Source organism: Mus musculus, chromosome 7, assembly GCF_000001635.26.
Source record: "Mus musculus strain C57BL/6J chromosome 7, GRCm38.p6 C57BL/6J".
Lineage (NCBI taxonomy): Eukaryota > Metazoa > Chordata > Mammalia > Rodentia > Muridae > Mus > Mus musculus.
Genome location: NC_000073.6, coordinates 69390902 through 69408050, shown reverse-complemented (window position 1 = coordinate 69408050; position 17149 = coordinate 69390902). Strand labels below are relative to the sequence as shown.

At 38.6% G+C, this 17149-nt stretch overlaps 1 long non-coding RNA gene across 2 annotated transcripts; it reads left to right on the top strand.

Annotated features, from left to right (window-relative positions):
* The first annotated feature begins 7793 nt into the window (after nt 1–7793).
* Gm34838 lies at nt 7794–16503 on the top strand. 2 transcript variants are annotated; one of them, XR_391574.4, is made up of 5 exons: nt 7794–7950; nt 11029–11171; nt 13163–13255; nt 14160–14298; nt 16039–16503. It is a non-coding gene; the product is annotated as a predicted gene, 34838 (long non-coding RNA). The 2 variants fall into 2 exon arrangements; XR_882199.3 differs by having other exon boundaries at nt 16025–16503.
* The last annotated feature ends 646 nt before the right edge of the window (nt 16504–17149 follow it).

The following is a 17149-nucleotide window of genomic DNA, read 5'->3' as shown; positions in this document are numbered from 1 at the left end:
TTTTCTCCTCTATAAGTTTCACTGTCTCTGGCTTTATGTGGAGTTCCTTAATCCACTTAGATTTGACCTTAGTACAAGGAGATAGGAATGGATCAATTCTCATTCTTCTACATTATAACCTCCAGTTGTGCCAGCACCATTTGTTGAAAATGCTGTCTTTTTTCCACTGGATGGTTTTTGCTCCCTTTTCAAAGATCAAGTGACCATAGGTGTGTGGGTTCATTTCTGGTTCTTCAATTCTATTCCATTGGTCTACTTGTCTGTAGCTATACCAGTATCATGCAGTTTTTATCACAATTGCTCTGTAGTACAACTTTAGGTCAGGCATGGTGATTCCACCAGAGGTTTTTTATTCTTGAGAAGAGTTTTTGCTATCCTACGTTTTTTGTTATTCCGGAGGATCCCGCAATACCTCTCCTGAGCATATATCCAGAAGATGTTCCAACCGGTAAGAAGGACACATGCTCCACTATGTTCATAGCAGCATTATTTATAATAGCCAGAAGCTGGAAAGAACCCAGATGCCCCTCAACAGAGGAATGGATACAGAAATTGTGGTACATTTACACAATGGAGTACTACTCAGCTATTAAAAAGAATGAATTTATGAAATTTCTAGGCAAATGGAGGGCATCATTCAGAATGAGGTAACCCAATCACAAAAGAACTCTCACAATATGTACTCACTGATAAGTGGATATTAACCCAGAAATTTAAAATACCCAAGATATAAGATACAATTTGCTAAACGCATGAAACTCAAGAAGAACGAAGACCAAAGTGTGGACACTTTGCCCCTTCTTAGAATTACAGAGACAAAGTTTGGAGCTGTGACGAAAGGATGGACCATCTAGAGACTGCCATATCCAGGGATCCATTCCATAATCAGCTTCCAAAAGCTGACACATTGCATACACTAGCAAGATTTTGCTGAAAGGACCCAGATACGGCTGTCTCTTATGAGACTATGCCAGGGCCTAGCAAACACAGAAGTGGATGCTCACAGTCAGCTATTGGATGGATCACAGAGTCCCCAATGGAGGAGCTAGAGAAAGTACCCAAGGAGCTGAAGGGATCTGCAATCCTATAGGTGGAACAACAATATGAACTAACCAATACCCCCTGGAGCTTGTGTCTCTAGCTGCATATGAATCAGAAGATGGCCTAGTTGGCCATCAGTGGGAAGAGAGGCCCATTGGTTGTGCAAACTTTATATGCCTCAATACAGGGGAATGCCAGGGCCAAGAAGTGGGAGTGGGTGGGTAGGGGCATGGGTGGGAGAGCGTGTGAGGGACTTTTGGGATAGCATTGGAAAGGTAAATGAAATAAATACCCAATTAAAAAATAATAAAAAGTGAAAAAAAAAGAAGACATTATTCCTTTGTTTTCTAGCATTCACTGTTCTACTGACTTGGTAGTTGTTATCTGTGTCTCTTTCCTAAAGGTTGTTACTGTACCTCTGTAAATAATGAGATGCTAATAGGAAGAGATTGCTACATCTATGTGTAGGGATCACTGTACCCTACACACTTCAGGATCACGGAGATCCCTAAAACCATAATCTTTTGACTTCACGTGCATTTTAATAACAATTTCTGTTATTTACACTCTTAATTCTGTATTTCATTTCCTCTCAGGCTACTGATTATGTGTAGTTTTAAAGCCTTTCATATTGCCCTCATCCCTGAAGCTCTGTTAACACAGTGAACTTAAGTCTTTCTCTATTTCAATTAAAAACTTTTCAGCATATTTACAGAATTCCTTCTTTTTTATTTAGTAATTTTTTAAAAATGCACAGTGTTTATTCCTGGATGCATACACATCCTTTGGAGGCTGGGTTTTCTTAATTAATTATTTATGTCAAACATTGCCCCTCCTGCCAGTCCTCCCACACAGAGACCCTCATCCTGTTTCCCTTCCCCTATTCCTCTGAAAGGATGCTCCCCAAGGTGTTCCTCAACCCTGGTATATCATCAGTTCTCCTCCAGGGTAGGTGTGTCCTCTCACCAAGGCCACACAAAGCAGTCCCGTTGTGGGAGCACTTACCACAGTCAGAACATGATTCCTTCTATCATCTTTTTTCTTCCTAGTCTGTTCTTCTCTATCAATTTTCTTTGTGTATTTAACTTTGGGGTTGGGTTTTTTTTTTTTTTTCATTCCTAAATTTCTACTACCAGGATTTGGTATCTGTTTGGTTCATTGCAAGAAGACCTTCTTTACTTCACCCTACATAGTTAAAGAAACGGTTTTCCAGGAATCATCTGGATATGGGCCGAGTTGAGTCTCAGAACTCAGAGGTTCCTGTTTTTGTCTTTCCAAAAATACCACCCTAGTTTCCCAGTGGCTACAGTTACCCTAAATGGGGACTGACTTCCTGTCCACACTTTCATTTTGGAGTCTCACCCTCTTGATGTGAGGCAATCTTAAACATATATTTATGAAAATAAGCACTTAAATTAATTATTCCCATGAATATTTCTCTCTATTCCAAAGGTCATCTTCCTGGTATCTGGATCTGTTGTTCACAGTCTAGTGAACTTGCTGTGTACTTACACACACACACATACACATACACACACACACACACACACACACACACACACACACACACACACACAAATATATCAAGTAGATCATCCCAAATTGGAAAGTACATTTTACAATGACTGTTAAACCAATTCTCCATTACTATGAGCTGTAAAAAAGATGTGATCTATCCACATATCTTTAGCATAGCAATTATGGAACTATCAGTATTTCCTATTGATAGTTCATTATTAAATTATATTTGTCTTTTGTATCATGGTATTCAAATAGTTTCTGATACATGGACCATTTTTGTTGTCAGCCCATAAGTAACTCAGGAGACTCTGAAGGTCACAGATACTCATACTCTTTATTTTGACAGTTCCTTTTTATCAGCGTATCTATGTTCCCACATCCAGACGAAAAACAACTACAGATGTAAATGGTGCAATGGGAGCTATTCATGTCAGACATAGTGGGTCAAATCGAGTGGAAGGCCAAAGGATGCTTTTTTCATACTTGAAACTTGAGCCCTTAGGATTTATTATGAATGCATTAGTGCATTTGTCTAAAATGAACACACATGTGCACATGCAACAAGTTGTATCATTCTCATCTCTCCTGTCAGAGTTTGCTTGCTAAGTCACAAATCAGCATCCTGCCAAAGCTATCCATTGCCTTGATGGAGAAAAGAATGTCTGTGAGATATAAGTTAATAACTAAATGGCAGCTTTCTGACATCAAAATAGTAAAGTGTCTAACAAAGTTCATTATAGTGAGAACTGTCCTAAAAAACAACTCCCTCATAAATGACTTATTTTAATGCCAAAGTTGTAGTCACTAGTTTGTGAATTAACATTTGAAATTTAAAAATCATATGTTCATAACAATTTGGGATTTATTGATGTACCCTATGAACCGCAGATCTCACATTCAACAGTGTGTGTCCATATGGGCTAGAACACGACATAGTTTCCATTTGTCTTCACTGTCTGTACTCAGCATAGCAACGGCTAAATACCTTCACCTTATATCCCCTCACTTTCTACACAAATAAGTGCATGCACACATTAGAACTTCATTTATGAGTACTAGGTTTCCCAAAAGGCAAAGAAATATGGTGTAGAAATCAGATATAACCTCATATTTTATCTTATCTACTTGATATGCCATTTATTTTTAGTGAGAGTATACATGCATATTCATAATATGTGTAGCATGAATGCACAACATGCACATGCTCTGTCATGAGTATAGGTTCATGTGTCTGTATATGTGGTGTGTTTTTCCTACCTATTGTGTTGGTATAGTTCTGCTCAAATTGCCTCTTTTGCTTTTTAGTACCTTTTCTTCTGATATGCAACTACATTGGCACCTATAACTCAAGATAATTGCCATGGACATAACTCTTGCATTTATGAATATTCTACATTTCTTTTCCATTAATCTACTGGCAAATATAAAAACTTTTCAACATCATTTTTTTAAGTAAAGATTTCTTGAAAATTCTTTGTCATATGGTTCTAAGACACATACTAAAGAAAAGAACTGATAGGCAGCTAATATAAGAGTTGATAATTTTACTATATATTGACAAAATATTTAATAATGGTTTATATCAATTCATGTCACCATCTATGGGTACAAAACATTTTTCCCCAGTTCTTGTTTATATTTACAACACTGTCAGAATTATTTTTAAAACATTAGATACTCTTATTATTTTGTGTGTCTGTGCAGCACATGTGTGCTTGTGCCTGTGGAAGCCAGACAAAGGTACTGCATCCCTGGAACTATAGTTAGAGTTGATTGTGAGGTACCATGTGGGTGCTGGGAATCAGACCCAGGTCCTCCAGAAAAGCACTAGTGATCTTAACTGCAAAGCCATCTCTCTAACCCCATCATATTTCTTAATGTTTTTACAACATAGTGAAAAATCAAATAAGTGTACTGTACTAACTTCTCATTTCCCCTCTTATTCCTCGTATTTGCCTTTCCTGTGACTCTAAATCTTCTGCTAAGTTTTAAATTAGGTTTCAATTTCTTTTTACAATATTATCTTTCCTCAGAGATTCTCCATAAAAAACTAGCTTAAAAATATTTCATCCATAAACAAAATGGCGAGCACTCAATGCAATGAGAAGATTTTGATTCTTTGAAAAGAACAAAAATGCTAAGGTAAAGCTCCCATGTAAGTATAAGAATCCTGGCATCCTCTTTAAGTTACAAGCTTGACATCGAAGAGGCTCCTTCCAGTGATGGTACCAGAGAAGTTGTTTTGATCATGATATTATACTGCTCTGGAATGGTCTGACACAACCACACAAAGATAGCAGGTAGGCCCTGGAAATTCTCCGTGGAGTGCAGGAGTCTTAATCTTACCTTGTATTTGTGATTAAAGAAGATGGCTATGGTCATGCTCCTATGGGATTTTCCCAACAGATGTGCGTAGGTGAAGTACAGTCTCAAGTGCTCTTCTACACATAAAGTTTAAAATGGAATTAAATGATCATTTGTCAGTCTTGAAAAGGGTATATTGGTCCTCTGAGCCGTGCTTGGGAGTTGGAGGTGTATCCCTGGCATCTTATCGTCCACAGAATCTTTCCTTTCAATGTTTCTCTGAACTTGTGTATCGAGATTTCTGAACATATTTTAATACAAAACATAGAGCACATATACTACATAATGTATTATAGAATTTAATGTATAAGAAGTTATTCATGTCTTCCTCTCTTAACATGCAGAAAACAATTGTGCTTCTGAAGTTACCATAGAAGATAAAAGTGTAGCTAAGAAAACGAAATAATTCTACTTTCAGACAAGTCATGCTGAGAACATTGACTAAGCCCCATGGCTAGAATGGTCATGTGTGCACTTATAAGTGGGGAGATAAATTCATTTGGCCATAGTTGTCTCTGTCTTGTATCCATGACCATACTGAGTTATCTATTAAAAATTAATAATAATAGCAATGATACAAAATCCCTTTTAATATAGTAAAGTTTCCAGCTATCTCACTGAGATGACTAAGTCCCTCTCTATGACTTTCACAAAACACATGATGGTGACAACTGAGCTAATCTATGTGCGTCTGACATATAACAGGGTGCTGCTCACACTCTATGAGTTCAAGTACTTGCCTTAGGACTAATGTTATAACAAGTATAGTTATACAGAATCACTTCAACAATGAACATTTACTAAACTCAAGGACTATTCTTCTTTCCCCATGAATCAGTCAAATACCTAACATCAGATTCAATCTGTACTTCAAAGTCAGCCTTCGCTTCATGAGTCCTTCTTCTCCTATAACTTGTTGAATCAGTGGATATGAAGTTGCTTGTGGGAAACAAAGCATAAGCCTGCAGTCTATCTTAACTGTTTCTTTTTCTATTGTTTTGCTTACTTATTTCTGTTTTCTTTCTTTTTTTTTTTTAACTTTTTCCAATTTTTCATTAGGTATTTTCTTCATTTACATTTCCGTTAAAGAGAAGAGAGAAGGGAATTTTGTATTTGGCTCTAACCTTTGCCAGCCATTTAAATGCATATCACACATCCTATCAACATATAAATCACCATGTGAGCTGTGGAGAATGGAGAGCAGAGGTTTTGAATTTTGACCCGTTTTGGATGGGATAATTTCTTGCTTGGTGGTTATCTTGCTTAAATCTGGTTTTTTAGTAGTCTTCTTAGTCTTTCCCATGGAATGTTTTCATCATTCCATCTCTGCAGCTGTGATAACAAAAAGCAGCCCAGATATTGACAAGTGTCTGTTCAAGGGCAAAATGCCTCCAAGACACACACCTGAGAAGCCCTGAGATGGAGACAGAGATTGTGGATTTTGTTCTCTAAGGCATGTGTGCAGGGTAGGGTTGAAGGTTACTATTGAGACCTCAGTCACTTCCGTCTCTGTGTGGAGCATGAGAAAACCAGGCAGACTTTTATTGAACACAGTTTGTAAGGCTTTATGTGGGATACCAAAGACATTGATTTCTGGTTTTGGTTTTAGGTTTTGATTTCACAGGTGTGTGAACAATAAGAAACATCATTATGACCGGAGACTTATAGCCTCAAGAAATGAGAGGTCTGTGGTCTCTCCTTAACTGAAGTTTCTCTCACCCTAATAAGTTATTCTTTCATAAAACAACATGTGATCACAGATGAACAAATAACGTGCAAATGAAGTGAAATGTACACTTTTGTTAAAGTTTTTAAAGCATAAAATGTGTTAACTGAATTATACATATATGTAACTAAACCTCTGCATATGGACATATGTAAGAATGTGCACGTATGCACGCGTGATCTCACACACACACACACACACACACACACACACACACAAACACACACACCATATACAGCTTATACAGTTTTATTTACCTAAGTTCACTTGCAAAACTTTGCCATGTATTTATTTCTTAGTTTTCATCTACCATTTGCTAAATGGTCACGATATTTTTTATTATATTTTTCTATCCATTTTCCTGCTCCATTAATGTATACACCGGCTATTTGGGAAGGTCAGTTATGCTCACCTGATTTTGATCGAATATCCTAGGGTCAGGTAAATGGTATTAGAACACTGGGGTACATATGGGGACCCTCTGTGTGGAAAGATAAGGAATTAAGACCTAAAAGACCTACAATATTCTAGGTCCTCAAGGAAAACAGAGCCAGTAAGATACATATACATTATCTGTGTATGTATGTATGAATGTATGTATGTATGTATGTTTAAATCTCTCTATGTAATCTATATCTACCTTATCTAAGTACCTTTATCTATGATCTATTATCTTTTTCCATTTATGTCTGCTTATTGTTTTATCTATTTATCTATCTGTAGGTATTTATCTATATCCATCATCTGTCTATCATTAACATCTCTCTTTAAAGAATTTGTTACTTTGACTATAGAGAAAGGAAAAATCAAATTGTGCAGTTGATTGGCTGGTTACCCAGGAGAACTAAAGGTATAATTTCTAGCCCAGTTCTGAGTTAGAAGACAGAACAACCTGGCTTGTAGACATTGGACTTTCACTATACCCAGACTTTCTTTCTCCAGCTTGGAATAAAACCTGCTTTGGATTGAACTGCTTGTGTTATTCAGTCTACCAATTCAAATCTTAATCTCACATAGAAAAATATCCTCTCTCTCTTTTAATGCAGAGTAAGATTTAAACAAGTATCTAAATATTCTATGACTGAGTCAAGTTAACACATAAAATGAATAATCATGATGGTGTACCATTTCTCTTTTTCAGAAACCTTGAACATGAAGCTTTCCTCATAGTGCCAAGAATTCACTCTGTTTGTGATCCTGCTTAAGTAGTGTCCAAACATCTTGGCTAGAGGTTGCTCCATGCTCTGCTTTCATATCTGCATTGCAACATCATCTTCAAGTGTTGGGTAAGAAAGATGGTAAGTCTTATACTCCAAATACTTAACAAGGAAACTCTATGCTAATCATAATTACAAGTGTACAAGGAGACACTGGAAGTAATTTTCAGCAAAGAAATTGTACTTCTTTTGTGGATGATAAAATTTTTATAGGAACGTTGAGATTGTTTTAAAGTCTGGAAAATAAATATAAATTAAAGAAAGAGTAAAGGTACGGTAACTATTTTTCCTTGTGTTTTCTTGGAAGTATAATACAGTGAACCAACAAATACAAAATATTATCTCAATTTAAATCATACAGCAGTACACAATACATTTATAGTAAGCTAAGAATCAACAGATGATCCACACAATAGCAATAAAATATTCTTGAAATTACAAACATAAAATTCTTTTATAAATTTTTAAATTACATTTACTCTGTGTGCATGTGTTTGTCTGTATATATAAGCATGCATGCTATTGTGTGTGTGTGTGTGTTTGTGTGTGTACTTGCATGTATGTGAATATGTACTGTGGTGCGTGTGTGGATTTCAGAGAATAACCTGAGGAATTGGTACTTTACTTCTACCATATAATTCCCAGGAATTAAATTCAAGTCACTAGGTTTGGTAGCAATGCCTTTACCTGCGGAGCCATCTAACAGGCCCATAAACATACACTTCTGACATAAAACTCCATTTTTTAAATTTTTTTTTCATTTTGTTTTTTATTATGTGTTTTCCTCAATTACATTTCCAATGCTATCCCAAAAGTCCCCCACACCCTCCCCCCCTACTCCCCTACCCACGCATTCCCATTTTTTGGCCCTGGCGTTCCCCTGTACTGGGGCATATAAAGCTTGCCTGTCCAATGGGCCTCTCTTTCCAGTGATGGCCGATTAGGCCATCTTTTGATACATATGCAGCTAGAGACAAGAGCTCCGGGGTACTGGTTAGTTCATAATGATGCACCTACAGGGTTGCAGATCTCTTTAGCTCCTTGGATACTTTCTCTAGCTCCTCCATTGGGGGCCCTGTGATCCATCCAATTGTTGACTGTTAGCATCCACTTCTTAAAGGAATATTGAAAGCAATCACTATTGATTAACCAAATGACTTAAATACAAGAGCAAATCACAAGGGAAATGGAAATACCTCAGTTGTTAAACTGCTAACCTGGTTTCTAAGTTCACCCACCAGGAATCCATTTGAAAGTAGTCAGGTATGATAGTGTGCTTGTCTTCCCTGCCCTGGGGAAATAGAGACAGGAGCACTCTTGAACATCAACTCCCAGCCACAGTTACCTTGTAGGGAAGTCTAGGTTAATGAGAGACTCTGCCTGTAAAATAGTATTTAATATGCCTAAGGAGAAATAGCTGAGGTTGTGATCACACACACACACACACACACACACTCCCTATGTTCTGGACTTTTTCCTGAAAGCCTCTATGTTCTGAAGGTTACAGGACAGGAGGTCTGTAGCTTCACACACTGTGGATCCTGAAGCTGAGTAGAAGTGGTTTGAGAAGGACTTGTGGCTCTTTATACCCGTCATAAGTACAAAGCTGGATCACTATTCAAAGAGTCCTTTTAATTCAAATGTGCTGACTCAGCGGTGTCTATGAGAAAGCTCTTGGAGCAGAGATCACTCTCTTTCATCTGAAGCAATGAACCATGAACAGCACGTGCTGTGACCAAGCATCCTGTGACCGAGGACAAAGAGCATTGCAAGGACCTAGAAGTTGTAGTGCTATGATCAAGAAAATACTGTGCCAAGTATGAACAAGTGAACTTTTGTTCACTGAAGTTTAGCAGATCAAATGAGCACCAAAGGATGTGTATGCTTCCTTCAATGTATTTTGCCTTGTGAAATATTCTGTCTATAACATTGCAGAATAGCTCCCCAATTCAGTAGTTACACGATGTTATAAGACATATAAGTACAGTGATCACATTTCTTATTTATTATTTTATTAGAGTGTGTGTGTGTGTGTGTGTGTGTGTGTGTGTGTGTGTGTGTGTACACTTTTGCATACAGGGCACTGGTATTTAGAGGCTGGTGAGCAAGCTTAGTATCTGTTTCTCAGGATTCATCCAACATATGTTTTGAGGTAGGGCCTTTCACTTGTCTGAAATGGCACAAATCACCTGGCTACCAAGCCACTATTCTTAGAGATCTACCTGCCCAGTGCTGGGATAGCAAGAATATGCCTCAACACTTCGTTTGGCTGTGTGTGTGTGTGGTGTGTGTGTGTGTGTGTGTGTGTGTGTGTGTGTGTGTGTGTGTGTGTGACTGAGACTTTTCACAGGTCCACATGCTTACATGTCAAGCACTTTTTCAACAAAACTAACTTCCCACACTACCATGTCCTAGTATATTTTAATTTTCGAAAATATTCTTAAACACACACACACACACACCACAACACATACCTTGTTATCAGTAATTCAGTATCCTCTACATGTTCAAGAATTTGAATACTTTGTCCACACTGAGAAGTTCTCTTTGGGGGGATATATTGAACTTCTCTGCTGTGGTGTCTAGCTGAAGAAAGTCATTAGTGGCCATGCCTTACAGCATCCTAACCTGTTTCTTCTTTTCCTATCTCTTACTCATCCTTTCATATATGAGGAGTCCCAGCCATCTGCCCCCATCTCAATGATCTCCATACCATCCCTTCTCTACCAGGATAGACTTTGTCCCCCCAAATCTTGAGCAAAAATAAATTCTTCCCCTCTTAAGCTGTCCGTTGTCAAGTATTTGGTAACAGTGAGAAGAAGAGTGACTAATACTTTATCTAAATATACTTCCAAGCTTTTCTTTACTCTAAAATATAACATCACCAGCCACAATAAAACCTTAAAACAAGCAAACATGGTCATTTAAAATAGGCATTGAAAGAATTTCAGATCCATTTTATCATCTTCTTCCTTTAGTAGGCAAGCAACCAAGGAAGCAGCAGCAGGGCAGACTTGGAGTCCAAGGACAAGCTGTTGTGTATCACAGAGATCCTGTTGAAGAAATCAGCCTTGTGCCAAACACTGAAGAAACAGTCAGATTCCAGCTCAATTCGATTTATGTAACACAATTCTGTTCTGTTTGCTCCTCTTGGCAAAGTCTCTCTTGAATGACTGGGATTCTCAGCAGCTCCAGCATGAGGCCCATTGACACCGGAAGAGTGGCAGGGAAGAGCTCTTGGTTGTCAGCTTGCAACAATGCCTTCAGGTGCCCACTGCATGCAAACACATCCCCCAGGAGAGGTGAGAGCTCCCCGATGGACTGCCAAAATATCTGTGTACCAATATGGAGACTTTCTTGAGTCTCTTACAGTTTCTCCCCATGTAGATAAGACTACTGCTGTGAAGACACCCAACTGTGCCTTGAAAGAGAGGCATTCGGGTCAGTCAAGGGAAAACTGTTAGGGAAATCCTTACTTGGGAGGAGATTTCACTATCCCAACTGGAAAGGAGAGCTGGGAACAGCAGCCAATTGCTCCCTGTCATGTGTGTTTGTCTGTATTGGTGTGTGTGTGTGTGTGTGTGTGTGTGTGTGTGTGTGTGTGTGTGTGTAGGCAGGCAGGCAGACATGCCTGTGCATCATTATGTATATGTACTCAATGATATTGATATTTAAAAGCATACTAATTTTCTTGATCCAGAAAGAAAAAAAATTAACCAGTGACCTTAGCCGCATAGTGAGAGGCACTGGCTTGTTCCTTCATAGGTACAAAGTTTGCTCTCTATGACCCTATGACAAGCTGGGTTTGAATTAACATGTGCTGACAGGATGGTATCTTTATTTCAGGGTGTTTAAAGACTGGAGGTAAGGATGTCCTTTAGGCTGATACTGTGTAGCATAGCTTATTAGTTATATTTTAATATTGACTTCAGCAGATCCTGTGGGTTGAAATTTTCAGTGCCCCTTGAAATCAGACATAATTGACCTTACCCAGTCCTAGTTCTTTCCCACATGGTCTTTGGGATGGTGGTTTTCCTAAGAAAGTTACTTTCCTTTATTCTTCTTCATCGTTTTTCTTAGCTTTCATCTTTCTCCAGTTCTACTCAAATGTTAAACTTGTGCTGGTTAAACACCTATAATTCAACCACAGGTTGCAATAGGTTTTTGAAAATCTCTCCCAAAAATCTAGAACATAAAATGACATGTCCTTGGCATATCTAACAGGTATCTGTTATGGTCTCCTCTTTCAAGGGGGCAACCCCTGTGTGTAAGATAGACAGTGCAGTCACTCCTCTAGTGTTTTTTGTTCTCAGTGGAAGAAGAGCATCTTCTTGCTCCCATGGCAGCAGCAAACTTGGCATCTCTAAGATTTTTTCTGTTCACATTCAAGTTCTTTGGAATTAGGACTGATATAAGATTTTATTCTTGGCCTTTTGTTCCTGTGCTCAGCTTATAAATGGTCTCTAGGTTAGACCTCTCTTTACTTAAACAATCAAATAAATATAAGGTAATTCAAACTGATTATGGCAAGTGAGCTTATGTGCTGTACACTGTTTTCAAATCGCTCCATCTATTAAGAAAAAAAAAATTGAAACCTATTGTCCAGAGACCAGCGATTTCACTTGCAGCTAGAAGCAAGGAATGCCCAAGTCTGCCATCTTTAGTGTACTCAGGTATGATTGGATTCAAAGGAGTTTTATGCACTATTACTCGAGTCATTCATTATCATAAAATTATGAAAATAATACCATGTAGTAAATTATATCTTTGAAAAAAATGTCAATCTCTTTGTTTATATTCCACTCAATAGATAGAGAAAGATCCCATCCACTTTTATAAGATTCTTGCTCCAAGACCAAATTGGTGAAGGCTAAACGTCCACAATCTAATGTCAGGTTTAAAACATGGGTTTATTGCTGTTATCAAAGCATTTCTGTGTTGTGGATGTAGAGACAGGTGCTTAAAGAGGTGAAATGGTTTTGCTTATGTCCTTAAATTTTTGTTGAGCAAGGACTAGGCCCTTGAGTCTATAAGCTTTGAGCTGTTGACACATTAGGAGCACTTGGCCTTGCTCTTGCACTGTAGTATCACTAGCTTACCTCCATACTTCTCTGCCTAAAACTACTGTCAGTCTTCCTGGGTAATGCCAGCTTAGGCAGGATTTGTGCTTTATTTTCTGGTTCTCTTCATCTCTTTGCCTGGAGTATTTTTCTTACTACATCTGTCCTTGTGCCCTGAAAGGAAATAAGGCTACATTTTCAACTTAGTAAACCTCTTTTTTATTTTATTTCAGGGCTCCTCTATGTTGGAATATGTACACAAGGCCTTCTAAAGTCTCCTGAAGCCAATCAGCTATGTAGAGTGTGCCCGATAGACAATGATGGAGGTAAGTGGTTCACCCTAGAGCATTGTGCTGAGTCGTTTGATGTCAACTTGACATAAGCTAAAGTCATCTGAATGGAGGGAAGCTCAACTGAGAAAATACCTCCATAAGATCTGGCTGTAAGGCATATTCATAACTAGTGATTGATGGGGAATGGCCCAGATCATTGTGGTTGTGCCTGCCTCTGGAATGGTAGTCTTGATTCCTCTAAGAACGCAGGCAGAGCAAGCTATAGAAAGGAAGTCAGTAAGCAGCACACTTTTGTGGTCCTAACTATGATAAATACTGAGCATGATGTTTTACCAAGGGCATGAACTGAGTTCTTGGTTTCTGAGCCACCAAATATCTAAAGGAGATCCATCTGTACATTTGAGGCCAGATATTGTCCAGTTCTTTTGGAGTAAGGAAGTCAAAGGAACAAATACACTTGGGATGGAATAAACATTTTTGTTCTGGTTGAAGTTGATTACCATTGCTGTGATGAAACACCATGACCAAAGCAACCTGTGGAGGGAAGGGTATATTTGCCTTATGCTTCCAAACCACTCTTTGGAAGGAAGTCAGGATAGGATCTCAAACAGGGCAGGAACCTGGAGGCAGAAACTGCTGAAGAGGCCATGAAAGAATGCTGCTTACTGACTTACTCATGTTACCTTGTCAGCTTGCTTTCTTATAGACCCCAGGACCACCAGCCCAGGTATGGGACCACCTACAATGAGCTGTGTCCTCCCACATCAATCACTAATAAAGAAAATGACTTATAAGCCTTTCTGTAGTCCAGTATCATTAAAGCATTTTTCTTAGTTGAAGTTCCTTCCTCGCCAATGACTCTGGCTTGTGTCAAATTAACATATTATCCAGCACAGTTATAAAAGAAATATGGTTTCATACCATTGTCTCTGTCTAGCTGGAAACTGAAGGACTTTGGAAGCAGGGAAAAATCACGAGATACCTGCAGTGATCTTGGAAGGAGAATTGGACACTAAAGTGATCAATATGCAAGCCTGAGAGCCTGAGACCAATATAAAGATTGAGAAAAACACCAGGTATTTATCTCTTGCCTCCACATGCACTTGTACACAGGACACAAGCACACAGATGCATAGACAGGCACACAAACACATGCTGATCTCCACCTGGTTATCAATTGCCTCTGATACAGGGGAGAAGTTTAAGAGTTCTTGAGATCAGTAGCATTGTATAGCTATAGGTTTACAAACAGGTGGTTCTATATAAAACCATAACCTATGGAATGAAATAGAAGCATCACACACAGATGTAAGACTAAGCCTTCTCAGGTACTATTTAAGGGATTGTTCTTTCTCTGAAAATATCCAAATACTAAACACTTCATTGTTTTTATAGGACCTACATTCAAATAAAAAAAAAAGAAGTAATAGTAATTCCAACATTTTGTAAATTGTTATGCTTATCCCTTGTAGTTACTAAGGACAGAAAATAAGTGAAAATCAAAATACTCTAACAGTGAGTGGTTAGATCAAAAGCTAATGTTATCTTTAAACACAATAACAATTGTGGTTTCCTTGAGCTGAGACAGGCCAGTCTGCAATCTCAGTGAGTTAGTGAAAAGTTTACCCCTGTGGGATAAGCTATGTCCTTTCTGGACAGAAATTTTGGTGAGTAGAACTCAGATTGGATTTCAGCTTCTTGTAGACCCTTACCTTGCTAGCTTCTGTGCATTCCATACACAACTGCCTAAGGAGCGCAGAGCATAAAGAGCTCATGCTTTCAGCTTCTTCTGCCTCCATGGAATATGATTCTTTTGGTCAGGGAACACAGTGCTGTTAGGAGAATTAGCACCTAATACATTGTCACAGAGAAGGAGTGAGTGCTTGTACCCTCTTCCTTCAGTGCACAGATGCAACTATAAATCCTTTTAATAGACTTCAATTCCTTTGTTACAAAGCTCTATCCCCTGTCCACTCAATCAAACCCATTAGTTTGTTCTCTAGAACTCTGTTCTTTATTAGTTGTGCTTCTGTCTATCCTTCTGCTCTTAACAACATATGCATGCTGACTCTCATCATCCTGTGTACATGTAAGTTTCAAAGAGATCCCAAGTCATCGGCAGGAGTAACTGAATCCCCCAGGAAGCATCGAGTTATGGCAGTTTTATTTCCAACATCATTCTCTGCTTTTAGCATCCCATTTGGAGCAAAAGGAGTCCTGTTAAATTTTGGGAAGCTAGACAAGTGGGTTCAGGTAGCAAAGAGAGAATGTTTGTGCTCTTTGGGGGAATCTGAGGGCTTAAGCGAAATGTATAGTCTACTGTCTTCTAAGTCAGAGAAGGGTACACCCAGCATTTATTTTAAAGGCCATTGTTGAGAAACGGTCAAAATGAAACACAGATTTTCTTTCTCTTGTGGAAAGACTTGAGTTTAAAGTTAAGCAGATCTGAGACTATATATTTGCTTGGCTACATAAGACCCCAGTGAACCTCAGAAGAGTCTACACAGAGAGCTCGGCTGTCTTCCCTGCAAAATGCACAATGGGCCTGCCCTCCTCCTCGCCCTGCTGAGAGAGGAAGGCAGTGTGGGTAGAGGGTCTCTTCTGGGCACGTAGGCCCCTTCTCTGCTCTGCTCGCCATCTCTCGCTTTCTCTTTTATTTTTCTTCTCTTTGCCGCCCCCTCCTTCGCGCGAAGGCCCCTTCTTCTACTCTTTGCTTTTTCCTTTTCTTCTCTCGCCGTTCCAAAAGAAAGCATTATCTTTTTTTTTCTTACCTTTTACCTTTATCACCTCATTCTTTAGAAGATTTTCTTTTGCAGGATGATGTCACAGCCCTTCCCCTCCTGTGAATAGAACCATTTTAATCAAGATAAAACCGCCAATGAGATCCCTGGAAAGGTCACACGGAGTCGCTATGTGTAGTACCAGTCCCACAAAAGAGCCCTTCCTTCTTGAACAAGTTTTGAAGTGGAAAGAATGTTTCTATTCATGACATCTTTCTAACTTAACAAGGTGGAGTTGAAAAGACCTGCTCCTGAACTCAAGGAACATCCAACTCTACATATTTTGCTTCAGCCTAACCCTTGAGAGTGAACCATTTCAACGGAAATGCTTTTATGGCTGTTTCAAGGCTGATAACCTACAACAGATCAAGGTCCATGAAACAGGGAAGCGCCTTATTTAGGGGAGGTGTTCTCTGGAGGCCATCATTCCTGGGTCAGAAAGGAAGTTTCTTGTCTGATAGTTTTACGGTGATTAAAAGAATCTAAGCCCGTGTTCCTCTACCCTAGCCTTGAGTCCGATTTCTTTTGAAGCTAAGTCAAATATTAAACATGAACAAATTCTGAATTTTTAAAAACCTCAAAGCATCACCTAAATATTTATTTATATCCTTACATATAGTATGTGCATATGTATATATGTATACACATAAATGCACACCTCAATTATGTGTCTAAACATATTGTTTCACAATATTATATTGAGTCCATCTGAATGTGGAGAAATGTCTTATTGCTTTCCTTTCTACATCATTTCTGAATTCTCTTCTCATTCTACTTTCCCCAAAGCACGCACCCCTGACATTGCACTGTGGTGTGCCCATGTGTGCTAACACCCCCAAAAAAACAAAGCACATTTGCATGTCTAAGAACCACTCCATTCCTGCAAATGTCTGTGTTAGTCCAGTTAATTTTTAATTGTTAAATTATAACCACTTTATTCAAAAACCATTTATCCAACTGTACTTGTAAAACAAAAGCAAATATATTTGCATAACAAAAAATATTCATTTGTAAAGGAATTGAAGTTTTTCAGAGGGATTTCTAGTTCTGTGTCATGCGCCAAAAGGAGAAAGAAATTGGTACAAGAACACTCCTTCTCCATGGCAATGCATTAGGTGCTAATGCTCCTAAAAGCGCTGTGTACCCT